Source organism: Triturus cristatus, chromosome 8 (genome assembly GCF_964204655.1).
Source record: "Triturus cristatus chromosome 8, aTriCri1.1, whole genome shotgun sequence".
Taxonomy (NCBI): Eukaryota; Metazoa; Chordata; class Amphibia; order Caudata; family Salamandridae; genus Triturus; species Triturus cristatus.
The window spans coordinates 271,597,917-271,611,723 of record NC_140591.1 but is presented as its reverse complement, the minus strand read 5'-3'; the positions used below and the strand labels follow the sequence as shown (position 1 = coordinate 271,611,723).

Here is a 13,807-nt window from a genome sequence, read left to right as displayed (position 1 = left end):
CTCAGACATGGAAATATGTTGGCATGAGATAGATTGTACCTGTTATACTATAAAATTCGGTAATTTCATATTTCTGTTCGCTGTTGTAACATTGTTTGGAAGCAGACCTATTTAATATCCACTTGAAGTATTTAAAGATTCCACTTTACACCGCGTGCGCCCTCTGGCAATGCACTATTATTTCCATGTATGCACTAATCACACATTCTTCAATGGAAAACACGAGTTTTACTCAGTGGTTAGTTATGATTGACCAAATATATTTTAGGTCTGGCCTAGAAACTGATTTCGGCTTCTGTCACTTCCTGTAGCCACAAAATATCATCAAACATAAACACGGGGGTCTTTCGGTATGCCCTCCTCAGCCTTTGGTACACTATTCACATTTTGTTACAGGCAGACACAGCATACACATTGGGCAGTGGGTCACCCTTTGCCTGCTTTCTTGCAGTGTGAATGATGGTGTTTTTACTGATCAAAAAGATGTGCAACTATGTGCCAGTGCCAGTGCCAGAGCCAGTAGCGGGCTAATGATTTTTCTTTCCATTCTTTGCACTTTTCTGTATATTTTTATTTATTCATTCTGCAGTGTTAAAACTATGTCTTTAGGATATAGTAATTTAAAGCCACTAGTGAATTTTCATTACCCCAATAAGGATTATATTTTCTTTTGATGGGCATTAAAACGAACAAGGATTTAATCTATACCTGTTTTAAGTACATCTGCCTGCTGGGAAGCAATCGTACTGTTCTAGTAAAATGTGTGATTTTTTATTTTAAAATTCAAAAGTTTATTGCTACCACATTTAGGTGCGGACATGTTTAATTTTATTTGCTTGGTCGTGAAATATGCTTTCAAAGAAAGGTAATAAAAAAAGTAACATCGCACCAGCTTGCCAATGTACTGGGTTGGCCGATGCTTTTTAAACATTTGTCATAACCTACAGTTCCCTCTTTTGCTTTTCAGAACCTGAAGAAGATGAGAGTAGTATTTAGTTTAAATTGCGCACATTCAAACAAACCATTTTACTGTGTTTTGATCTGAAATATTTGTAATCCTGTAAATGGTGAAGTAAACCAAAACATCTGTTTTGATCACTGACCATGTCATGAGTGATGTAATATGTAAGGTCCTAAGCAGTGCATTGCGGGGGCCCAGGTTATAGTTAGCTCAGCTAAGTATACCTGCTGAATTTCACTGGTTTTTTACGAGTGAAACCCGAGCCTAACTATAACGTCCCTGTAACCGTCCAAGTACACGTGCAAATCCAATCCCGTAAGGAAAGCAAGGATGCGGCACACCAGGTGGATGCACAACGTTTATTTGCACAAACGACGTGTTTACGTGGGTGCTCCATTCGCCATAGAAATACATTTGCAACATCATAAGCATAGAAGAAAAACTTGATGATTACGGTGAAATAAAATACAAAAAATGCTGAGATGCAACGAAATTCTTTATTCAACAAAATTATTAACAATATAATCTTCAAATTATGGCAAATAAATAAATCATGTCATACAATTTTTTAAAATTAAACTTAAAGGAATTCATACTCCTAATAGACATAGAAGAAATATGCACCTACATATAAATGCGTATATGTATCTAATCAAAGAAATATACTGAAATTCATTATTAACAAATATTTGTCATTCCTGATTAATACTTGGCATAGCGTGTGCTTGTATCCTCTTGTGGTAATTTTGAAGCATAGACCTTATGCAAACTTATATTCAGCAGCACCCAACGTATATGGTCCAATAACCCAAGATCACCAGTGCATTGCTTATGTGAGTTGTCTTAATAAAGAAATTATTTACAAATTAGAATTATGACGTATTAATTAGCGTTTAGCATAAAGAGGACAATTGCCTATCAATAAAATTGAATGATCTGCTGTTCTATCCCCACTCCTTCAATTAATTGAAACGTTCGGGGTGAACGCTGCTCCACTTGGTTCGGAGTGCTCAGGAGATGGCTCAGGAGACTGAACCACTTCAACGATACTTGTGCACATCCCGCTACCGCCACTCGGCGATTTGAAGTATTCGTGCTGGAGCAGGTACATCACAGCGGTTTAACAAACTGCCTGTGTCTGGTGAAGTGCACACCACATTTGTTGTGCTAGGTAACACATGAGTGAATGGGAAACAGAAAAGCAAACTGCCACGCTCTCCCTGTTAAATAAAATCCTGGCCAAAAGTCAATAGCCCACCAAAACAGGTGACATGATTTAATTATTTGTCAAAATTTGAAGATGATAATCATTGCATTTCGGCATTGTTTGTATGTTTTTTCACCTTAACCCCTTCAGCGCTGCGCGGATTCCTCCGCGGTGCTGAAGGGTTCGAGCGCGGGCGGGGCCATGACGGAACGGTTCCGTCATGAGCACAGCTCAACCGATGCTCATGACGGAACCGTTCCGTCATGAGCATGGAAGGGGTTAATCATGAAGTTTTTCTTGTATGTTTATGATGTTGCAAATGTATTTGGAGTACCTCACATAACTTGACAAGGCTGTCTCAGCCGAAGTAGACAGTTTTTGCACAAATAATGTCGTGCATCCACCTGGTGAGCCGCATCCTAGCTTTCCTTAACGGATTGTATTTGTATGTGTGTGTATATATTTATTTATTTATATTTTTAGGGCTCCCGGATTTATGGTATTTATATTTTTGTCATATCTGTCTGTATTTATCCATATTTATTTTTTGCTAACTTTACCAGTCTTTATCCATTTTTTTTTAATGTTTTGTGAAAAAAGTAAGCTGAAATGTGTATATTTCTGCATTTATTTATCCAGTTAATGAGCACTCATGCCTCAACGCCTGATAGGTTTCAATGAAATATACACACTCAGATGCCGCCTTAATCTGCATAGAAGCGGCTTTAAATAGACGACAAGCACCACACAGGGTCCCCACAGAATTCATTGTGGACCTTTTGCGGATTGCTATGACCAGGGATTATTTTTATTTTCAAGGCCAATACTATTACAAACAAAGGGTGTGGCTATGAGGGCAAGTTTTGCCCCAAATCTCGCAATCATCTATATGGATGGCTGCGAACAACAATATGTGCTTAATGAACAAAACCCGTATAATGACTGTATAGAACTGTGGCGTCGCTACATAGATGATGTGCTTATCATCTGGAAGGGTAGCGAGGACCAATTAAGATCATTCCACACCTGGCTCAACACATGCTCTAGTAATATACAGTTCACCCTTTGAGTTTGACAGGTGGTCCATAAACATTCTGGATATCACGGTAAAAGCAGAATCTGACACATTGTACACTAGCCTGTATAGAAAGAGCTACGAACCGAACACTTTACTATGCTATTCTAGCCATCATCCGCGCAACCTCAGGGACAATCTGCCCTTCGGTCAATTTTTGAGGCTGTGACGGAATTGGTCCAAAAAATAGGATTTCTTTGAGGAATCTACAGGCCTCATGTCTAGACTGATAGAGAGGGGATGCCCTATCAGACTCCTCAAGAAAGCATGTATACGTGCATGGCACAATACCAGAGAGTTCCTCCTTGTACCTAGACAGAGGGGTAAAGTGAATGCTATAAAGAAGATTATCAACTCACATTGGCAATTCATCTCTGATGAGCTAAGTAATATGCCACCACCCCTACACACGTTCAAGAAAGGCAAGAATGTGAGGGACCACGTCGTGAAATCACTGTTACCCACTCTGTCTACCCCTCGCCAAACCACACTATGGGGGATCCCACCAATCAAGGGGCACCATAGATGTGGCCAATGTAAGGCTTGCCCTTTGGCACAGGAAGGGACTCAATTCACCCACAATAGCCAAACTCACACACTGCAGGATCATAGCAACTGCAATACGGCAGGGGTTATCTATGCCATCATCTGTCCCTGTGGAAAAAATCAAATGCCGCATTTTACAGCACTGCAGCCACATAAGATGCCAAGTACAGGGCGCCCCTCTAGTGGACCACTTTACAACATTTGGACATAGCCGAGAGAGTCTCAAATGGTGGGTAATAGAGAAGGTTAAACCCAACCCCAGAGGGGGTGACTTCACTAACATACTCAATACACGGGAGTGCAGGCGGATACATTTACTTGACACTATATCACGGTGCCTCAACGAGTATGAGGAGATCAGTAGACAGGTGTCCGTGTTAAACAATGGCTAAACATCAGTTACACAACAGTATACTCGTACTCCAGATGCATACGACATATACGGGATCATGATTCAACAGGGTGGATTATTACTGTGTTTAATTGCCAACCTTCTCTGTCCTGAGACATAACCCCCTGTCTGTTATGTTATACTTAGGACTGAATGCAGTGATGTCTTCTGCAGTTACATCTTAAATAGCTGATGTTCATCGGTGCCAATCCCTTGACTGCTAATTTATTACTATGTTTTTAAATGGCACGCACATTCCTGTACTGTAAATATGATCACGTTGTCACTAATGGTTTTCACTTTACCGCTATGACATACGTTAGCCTCATAATCTATGTATGCAAGCATGTGTATGACTAAGTACAATGTTGTACTCCACAGCGCCATCTAGTGAATTATGGCTTATACCCGATTAAGGTTTCATTCCCTAATGAGCCTTCTTGATAATCACATATGTTAATAATTTCGACATGCCTACGGTTATTGTTATAATTGCGGTTATGATCTTTGGAACCAGGTTTATATGCGCACGGCATAATCCCCAACACGAGCGGTCGTGAGTCTTGCTTCTCTTACTAAGACGCGCACACCCAGCGCGAGGCATACGCAAGCGGAACTTCTTAAGGAACGTCCTCGCGGTAGCCGCTGCAGTCTCCAGCCGACACAAGCGGAAGATGGTTGCTGAGTGCTGATCGAAGTAAGGTAACTAAACAGGGTAATTGACGGCCACCAAGCACATACTTGGGACTAAATGTAGCCTTCTATTCCTAGCCCTAAATCCTTTTATTTTAATTCCCCTTTCAGCTATCCTGCATTTACTGCATTGGTTTCGGAATAGCGGGACTCACGATGGAGTCGCCATAACGACCTGATCCATTATAAAGAATCCAATTTACATGCTTTGGATGCTGTTTTGCTGCAATCAGGTAATTTCATTGCAGAACTGGCTGGCCCACCGCCTATTAGGTTAGCGGCGAGCTGGGAGACCCTATCCCTAATACCTTTCTCCTCCTTCACAGCCAACTGCATAAAATGCCACGCCATGACCTTCACTAATGGAAGGACATGCCTACCTTGATTCACTTCACTGTGGGTAAGCGAGAATTGCGCACATAATGCTTTAGGTCTACTTACCTGGTGCAACTTCCTGATCTCGATTCCCCTCTTCCCCACAGGTGTATGCCACTACACTTGCTTAGGTTGCCATTCTAGTCCTGAAGACGACCAGCAAGGCTGAGGCCACGGATCTCCCTCATAGCCCTAAGTCGGGACGAAACGTCGACGCCCCCAGGAGTGGCCTGGATTACTAGCTCTACTTTAGAACGTGCCACTTAATTTACACAATTTTGTGTTTATGAATTGCACTGTAAAAGTGTTGATTACTTTTGACGTGACCAGGCTTTCAAAAGACTGGGATGTATAACCAGTCAATTACTAGATGCTTTTAAAGTTCTCTCCCTCACTTTTCTGTGATTCTATTTCCACCTCTTAAACACTTGAGCACCCCCCAACACCCTTATCTGCACGTTCTCACTGGAGCAACCTACTTTCCCCTAACTTGCCTCAAATAAGATACAGTAAATAATTAACTTTTCACCCTGTGATAAAATTCAAAAAAATGCCGGGTGAAGGATATGAGCATTGTGGTTGTTGCACTTTCTTCTCTTTTAAACCAATTTCTGAAAAGTATTGATTACTGCGAGCTTACTCATCCAGGCTCTTGAATCTATTTTTTGTACTCATTACTGTGAATTTGATATATATCAGTTTGAAAATAGAGGTCTAGGACCATTGTATTCTGTATCATTGAGAGTTCTCAATTATGAATGGAGTTCTTCCTCATGGTTTAGCCCTTGGGGTGTCTTACTGTCGAGTAAAGGATATACCTCATCTCGAGTTCACGGAGTGCCTTGATTCGGTCACATCCTCTCTTATTAGGAGCAATGGCATCTACTAATAATAGCAAATTTGTGTGGGATCTTTCTGATGTATGTTCTCACAATGGCGAGATATATGTATATATGCATGTATGTGTATGTGTATATATATATATATATATATATATATATATATATATATATATATATATATTCTAAATCGCTCACTCTTTTTGAAGCAAGCCTCGTCACTCCAGAGAAAGCAGTTGTTATACCTGTTTATTTTCTTTGCAAGCGAAATAACATCGTGTTTCGGTGTTTTCACACATTTGTCATGATTCTGACCAACAAAAGTTTAGTACATTTAAACAGCCAAGATGTGCTTACGTGTATATAGATATAAAGAAAGGACAACATTTTGTCAGGCATACACTGGCGACATTTTGGAAGGGCTAGTCATTATTGTATATACATGCACATATCTCAAAACTGTTATTCAACATCTTTCGCATTCTGTCATTCTTTGTTACTATTCAGCGTTTTAAAAAGCATTAAAACCACAGCTATGCCCGTGTCATTGTATGCATAATCACGGCAATTTATGACATGTTGTCCATACACCTCAGTACAAATGTGCGGTGTTATGCAATTGAGGCCTAGTGTGCTGGTACTTTTAAGTGCTATAAAATCAATATAATTTCGTAGCCTATACTACCACATACTAGGTGTTGATTTCACAGGTAATAAAGTAAAATTTCTCAAGTCGAATAATATTCAAAACAGTGTATTTCGATCAATTTAAATTTTTCAACACTTTACTATCAAGGACTGATATAGTCAATTCTGCCTCTTCCATTGTCATGTGCCGTGCATGTTCATTGGGTGATTATCAATGGTTGGTGTGTATTTAATTTTATGCATTCCATCTGTTTATAGTACTGAGCCTTGCACACCATGTTTGTACAAGTGAGATATCAAACACATTTGATATACTCTGACTAATTGATGAACTGTTCAAGACTGCAATCATGCCCCCGTGGGCATGTGCAATTAAACCCATTGTCTATTTATAAACAAATAAAGCTTCTATGACCAACCATCAAACCAAATTTGCATAATAATAAACAGAAAAAGGAAAAACAAAATATAAATTAAAAGAATTACGCCATGCTGGCTCTCTGGTGCCATGGTGTGCGAAGAATAGTCTGCTCATTCATACATAAGGTGAAACATTATCTATCTAGGTAAAAATGGCATCTGGTTATGTCACTGTAAAAAACATTTGTACAAAAAAGGTTAAAAAAGAGATATGAATGAAGGAATGTTTATAAAGCGCATGGTTACCCGAAGGCATCCCAGCGCTAGCAGGCACTCAGTAGACTCTTATGGTCTAAAGAAAGCAGCTAGCAATGTTCATGGAATTATGGGTGCACGTGCATTTGTTTGTCTATATTCTAACCAAATTGTTCTATACTGTACATCTCAAGTATGTATCTTGATTCCAACTCTCTCAACTCCCTTTCTCTGTCACCGCCTCTCCATTTACTGGGCATGCGTTCCAATGCCCTGTATGTGAGTAATCTGTAGTCTCCTTCATGCACCTGGTAAAAATGTTGGGCAACTGGGTAGTTAACATCTACATTCTTTATGGCTTGTAGGTACTGAAAGATACGCTTGTGTACCTGGAGAATTGTACTCCCTATGTACACTTCGGGGCATGGGCAAGATAGTGCATAAACTGCAAAATCTGTTTTGCAAGTTAATTTCTTCCTTATCTTCTGTGTCTTTCGAAAAGGTGTATGCAGTTCAATGATATTCTTCCAGGTAATGCAGGCTTTGCATTTTTTAAAACCTGGACTGGGTTTAAGCCAGGTTTCGGTCGCTGTGGCTACCTCGCTTTTGACTAATATTTCCCTCCCTCATAGAGCATACTTTTTTATTGTAATCTGCGGTCTAGAAGTCATGTCCTTTCCTAGCACTAGATTGTTTTTAATGAGGTGCCAATGTTTTGTAAGAGCCTTCCTTATGTTGGGATGCTTGTTGTGGAATGTTGTGAAAAATCTGATGTTTTGCTCAGCGTTATTGCTGTTTTTACAGTGCTACCACAAAAAATAGTCTTGGTTACTGCATTCGCATCAGGCTCACAGCAGTTCCCCAAATGGATGCTGTTCATGAGGGCTTTCGGGTGGAAACTGCTGGCATAGAGAGTACTGTTGCCCGCAGTGGGTTTCCTATATACTGTGGTAGTCAGTCTGGAGTCCTTGATTATGACTCTTACATCTAAAAAATCGATCTGGGTGTGATCGTTCTCACTTGTGAGATGTAACTTAAGGCTCTTATCATTGTTGACCACCACAAATTGCCTAGCTATTACTTCATCTCCCTCCCACAGTACAAACAAGTCATCTATGTATTGGACCCAGAAAAGTATCCGGTCTGTCCATTGACTTATTTCGGGTCGATTGAGTACCTGCTCCTCCCACCAGGCCATATGCAAATTCGCATAGCTGGGGGCAAAGCAGGTACCCATCACTGTGCCCCTCTGTTAATGGAACTGTTAGACCTGTCAGCCCTTTGGGTAGTCCCTCCTCATCATTATTTATTTTGTCCCACTTTTGCCTCAAACCCTGTTAGTATTTTTTCCTTTTTGGGAACCACCAGACTTTTTAGTATTGATGCAGATTCAGGGAGCCATTTTATCTACCCCTGGAACTTCTGTCTGAGGGCCTGGAGCACAAAATGGTGGCCACCTGTGACATCATCAGAACCCATTGGAACCTACCAGCACCTTCCAGAACATTCCAGAACCCTGTGACAGTTGGAGGCGGTTTGGAATGTTGGGAAGCTAAGCCAGAGTTGACAGTTGGAGCTGGCAGTTGGCACCTGACTGGTGAAGAGAGAGGAGCACAGAACTGAAGGAGGAAGGAGTGAGGCAGCAGGGGTGGAAACTTGTGCCTGGAGTGGGGTCCATAAACCCACCCTTGATACTAGTCCCTACTGACTGAGCCCAGCCTGGAGCCCTGTGTGGGAAAAAGCAAGAAAAACCATCTTAAGGACCTGGACAGCAGGAACAGGCCTTAGAAGTAAAGAAAAGCAAGAATCTGACCTGTTTATTGGTTTCCCTGGAGTCCGACGTCGAGAAGCCTGAGACCTGGAGCCCGAGGTGGAGAAGCGGCGCTGACTGGAAAGCAGACGTCGTACCCGGAGCCGCCAGAGGTCGAGAGAGGGCGCCGACGGAGGTCGTGGAGAGTACCAGAGGTCGAGGAGGAAGTCACCCGAGGTCAAGTGAGCGGCGTCGACGGGGGAGTGAAGTCCGCCCTCCGGAGTCGCCGGAGACCGAGGTGAAGCGTGCCGGAGGTCGGGAGTGGAGATCGCACTCCGGAGTCGCCGGAACCTGAAGAGAATCGTGCCGGAGGTCGGGAGTGGAGATCGCACTCCGGAGTCGCCGAAACCTGAAGAGAATCGTGCCGGAGGTCGGGAGTGGAGGTCGCACTCCGGAGCCGGCGGAAGTCGACATCGAGCCAAGACAGCCCGACGTCATCGAACCGGAGGTCGACATCGAGCCGAGGCCGCCGACATCGAACTGGAACCGCCTACCGGCGTCGTCAAGAACTGACATTGTGCCGAGGCCGCCGACATCGAACCGGAACCGCCTCACGGCGTCGACACGACTCCAGCGGCGTCGGAGCTTCATAAAAAGGGCAGTAAGTGGAATAGAGGGCGCCTAAGGCCCTGTGGAGCTCTAAGAGACCATCCTAAGGGATAAAGAGGTGTTAGAACCAGCCTGGAAGTGCCAGGGGTGGACTGAGACTGATACAGTGACCTGTGTGAGGGGTGGTGTAGTTTGGGAGAGCCAGATTCCTAGATTACCCTTGATCTACCTCAGTTTTAGCCTCAGCCTTACCCAAGCTAGGTGAGACACCCACAGGCCATCCACCTAACCACAAGCTGTGACTGGGCCAAATCAGCCCATAGTATTTTAAATGTGATCTGATTTTACAAATGTCATGGTTGGCTGATATTATTTATTGAGGGTACTGTATTTATTGTATTTATCTAAGTTATTCCTGTAATGTATTTATTGTCCTGAGCTAACTTATTTCTGTACAGTATTTATTCCCTCACAGTATTTATTTGACCTGATCCTATTTATTGCACCTGTAAAGTATTACTATTTATTTGACCTGCACTTTTTAAGGAGAAGCTTGTGTACTGTGATTGTATTATTATTTATTTAATCAGCAACTAAGAGAAAAGAAGATAAACACAGAGATATTTTCATAATTTTTAAGGTGTAGTGTCGTTTTTGGAACGGATGCACGCATGGTTATTGTATGGGTATTGCGTATGCTTAACACTGTGCCTGACCCCTGACCACTCGAGCCAAGCTACCGCTGTGTATGTCTGGAGAGACCCCGTTACCACCACCCTTTCCGGTGTGGGAGTGGGGTTTTTCTAACATAATTGGTGTTCAGCGGCGGGATCGAGCTGTGCCACGCATACTCGACAATAACTGTGGGTAGTCCATAGGCCTACACCTGGAGTTTTCTCAAAGCGGCCTTCCTAATTGTGAGTTTTTGTTTTTTCCAAATTTACTCTGGTGGTGGGAGGAGGTATTATATAAGGTACCCCCCTGCATTGCTTCTGTCAAAACCTGTCTTCTGTTCTGAGTGGGCAAAATGGAATTTGTCTTAGAAAATGTGGAAAGTTATACTGTGGCCCAACTCAGAGAGTTCTGTCAGAGAGAGAGGGGGTGTACTGTCCCCCAGGTGCCAAGAAGGCTGAACTTCAGACCAGCTTGAGGGCTTGGGGGGAGGCACGACGGGAGAGTAAGGCTGAGCAGGAAGACAGGGATGGAGAGCCTGACAGCGAGGGGGCTGGGATGTACCAACCTGAGGTGGGGAACCTAGTAGCGGGGCCCAGAACCATTTCCAGGAAGGGCAGCAGTGCCTCTAGCGGTGGCTTGTCTGAAGTGGAGTTAACAGACCGGAGGGAGAAAAGACAGCTCACATGGGACTTAGTAAGGCTGGAGAAAGAGAAGGAGGAACAGAGGATGGCTCATGAGCTAAGGCTGAAAGAGATAGATCTTCAGATCCTAAGAGTCGGGGCACACACTGTTCCTAATGGTGGCAGCAAAGACCAAGAAAGAGAGTTCACTAGGGAACCCAAACCCTACCTGCCAAAGGACATAGTAGCTAGCTATGGAGTGGGCGACGATATTGCCAAGTGGCTAGCGGCCTATGAGGTCTCGTTAAGGGCCCAAGGGGTTCCAGAGAAGTACTGGGGAGGGGGATTGTACAGGTACATGCCTCCAGCTGGTAGGGATGCTTTATTGGCCCTAGAGGAGGATGAGCAGACCCACTACCCCACCATGAAGGTGGCGCTCATAAGGAAGTTTGGACTAACACCCGAAAAGTACAGACAGAAGTTCCGGGGTAGTCACAAACTGGGCACACAGAATTGGGTGGACTTCCTGGACTATGCAAAGAAGGCACTAGAGGGTTGGATTCAGGGCAGTGAAGTGAGGAACTACGAGGGGTTGTTTGATTTAGTACTGAAGGAACACCTGCTCGAAAAATGTTTCCCTGAACTGCGTCAACACCTGGTGGATAGCAAGCTGACCAATCCCCGGAAGCTTGCTGAGGAGGCGGACATTTGGGCTAGTACCCGGGTGTCCACAAGGGGGACTGGAAGAAAGAGGGAGGGGAAAAGAAAAAGGAGTTCTCCAAAGGCCCCCAAAATAACTTCCAAGGGAAGGGAACAGGATTCACCCCTAGGGCTAACCCACCCAGAAACCCTAATCCTGGCCAGAGTCAGCAGCCAAGGGTTGTCCATTGCTACGAGTGCGGTGGCGTTGGACACTACAAGGGAGATGCGAAGTGCCCGAAACGACCACCCCCTCCCATTGGAGGAAAGACCCCCGGAGTAGCTAGTGTAGTGCTCGGGGAGGATATGCCCTTAATTAAGGGAAGGGAGTGGGCGGGTGTCACTTTAGTGTCCCTGGGAGAACGGGAGATGGTTCCTAAGATCCAGGTGCCCGCAAATACCGTAAAGTATGGGCAGTGGGTCACCATCAACGGCCAAAGAGGGGAGGCTCTGAGAGACACAGGAGCCAGTATGACTATGGTGCGTAGCCAACTGGTGTCTCCAGAGCAGGTAATTCCCGATGTACTCCACCCAGCCGCGATGGCTGACGGCAGAACAGGCCACTATCCGGTGGCCGAGGTTCCCTTTGAATGGGGGGGGGTTGCAGGTTCACTTCGAGTTGCCGTAAGCCCTGCCGTGCCAGTTGATTGTCTGCTGGGGAATGACATGGAGCACAATGCTTGGAAGGAGGTGGAATACCGGACTCATACTGAGATGCTGGGTACACCTGACTGGGCCTGTGTGAGCACAAGGTCCGCGACTACCCGGAGAGGGAGTTCGTTTCGGCTGGAGCCTGGAACAAAGGCCCAGCCAGCTGCCAGTCAAGGGAAGAACCGAGGACAGGAGGAGCCTGCCTCGGCGTCCACACCCCGTAGGACGGATAGGCCACCGGAGGTGGTGGACCAGGAGTCTGCGGTGGGGGATGTCACCGAACTGGAGGACCTACCCATCCCGGCCGAGTGGCACGTGGAGGGAGGCCCGTCCAGGGAGGAATTCTGCCAGGGCCAGAGGGAGTGCCCTACCCTTGAGGGGCTGAGGCGTCAGGCCGCAGCCCAGGCAGCAGGGAACGTTGAAGGGAACTACAGTGTTTACTGGGAGGATGGCCTCCTCTACAGTGAACCCAAGGCACCCCTACATGGATCGTCACGAGCCTTGGTAGTCCCTCAATTGAGCCTTCCTTCTGGAGTTGGCTCACGAGATCCCCTTGGCAGGACACCTGGGGCAAGACAAGACCTTCGCCCGTCTTGTCCCACACTTTTATTGGCCTCAAATGAAAGTGTCGTCCGATACCTACTGCCGGACATGTGTGTCTTGCCAAGCCAGTGGGAAAACAGGGGTGAAGCTAAAAGCTCCCCTGGAACCACTTCCTGTCGTTAGCACCCCCTTTGAAAGGGTGGGCATCGACATTGTGGGTCCGTTAGATCCACCTACTACAGCTGGTCACAGGTTTATCCTGGTTCTGGTGGATCACGCCACACGGTACCCAGAGGCAATACCTCTGAGGACCATTACAGCACCTGTTGTGGCTAGGGCCCTGATGGGAATCTTTACCCGAGTGGGTTTTCCCAAGGAAGTTGTGTCCGACAGGGGGACCAACTTCATGTCAGCGTACATGCGGGCCATGTGGAAGGAGTGTGGAGTGACCTACCGGTTCACAACTCCTTACCACCCCCAGACCAATGGTCTGGTGGAGAGGTTTAACAAAACCTTGAAAGGCATGATCAGAAGTCTGCCTGAAAGCCTGCGGAGGAAATGGGACGTCCTCCTACCCTGTCTACTCTTTTCTTACAGGGAAGTGCCACAGAAGGGAGTGGGCTTCAGCCCCTTCGAGCTTTTGTATGGGCACCCTGTACGTGGACCTCTCAACCTGGTGAGAGACGGATGGGAAAGAACTCCCAGAAAGCTTCCCCAGGACGTGGTGAGCTACATGCTGGCCTTCCGGAGCCAAATGGCTAAGTTGTGGAAGCAAGCTTCTGACAACTTGGAAGCCAGTCAAGCAGTAATGAAGGCGTGGTATGACCACAATGCTCACCCGGTGGAGTTGGAGCCTGGCCAGAAGGTGTGGGTGATCGAACCAGGAGAGCTTAGCGCCCTCCAGGATCGC

General features: G+C 45.3%; 1 protein-coding gene across 1 annotated transcript in view; it reads left to right on the top strand.

Annotated features, from left to right (window-relative positions):
* CWF19L2 (CWF19 like cell cycle control factor 2) overlaps nt 1-13,807 on the top strand; it is a 926,849-nt gene that overhangs the window by 268,642 nt on the left and 644,400 nt on the right. The window lies entirely within an intron of this gene.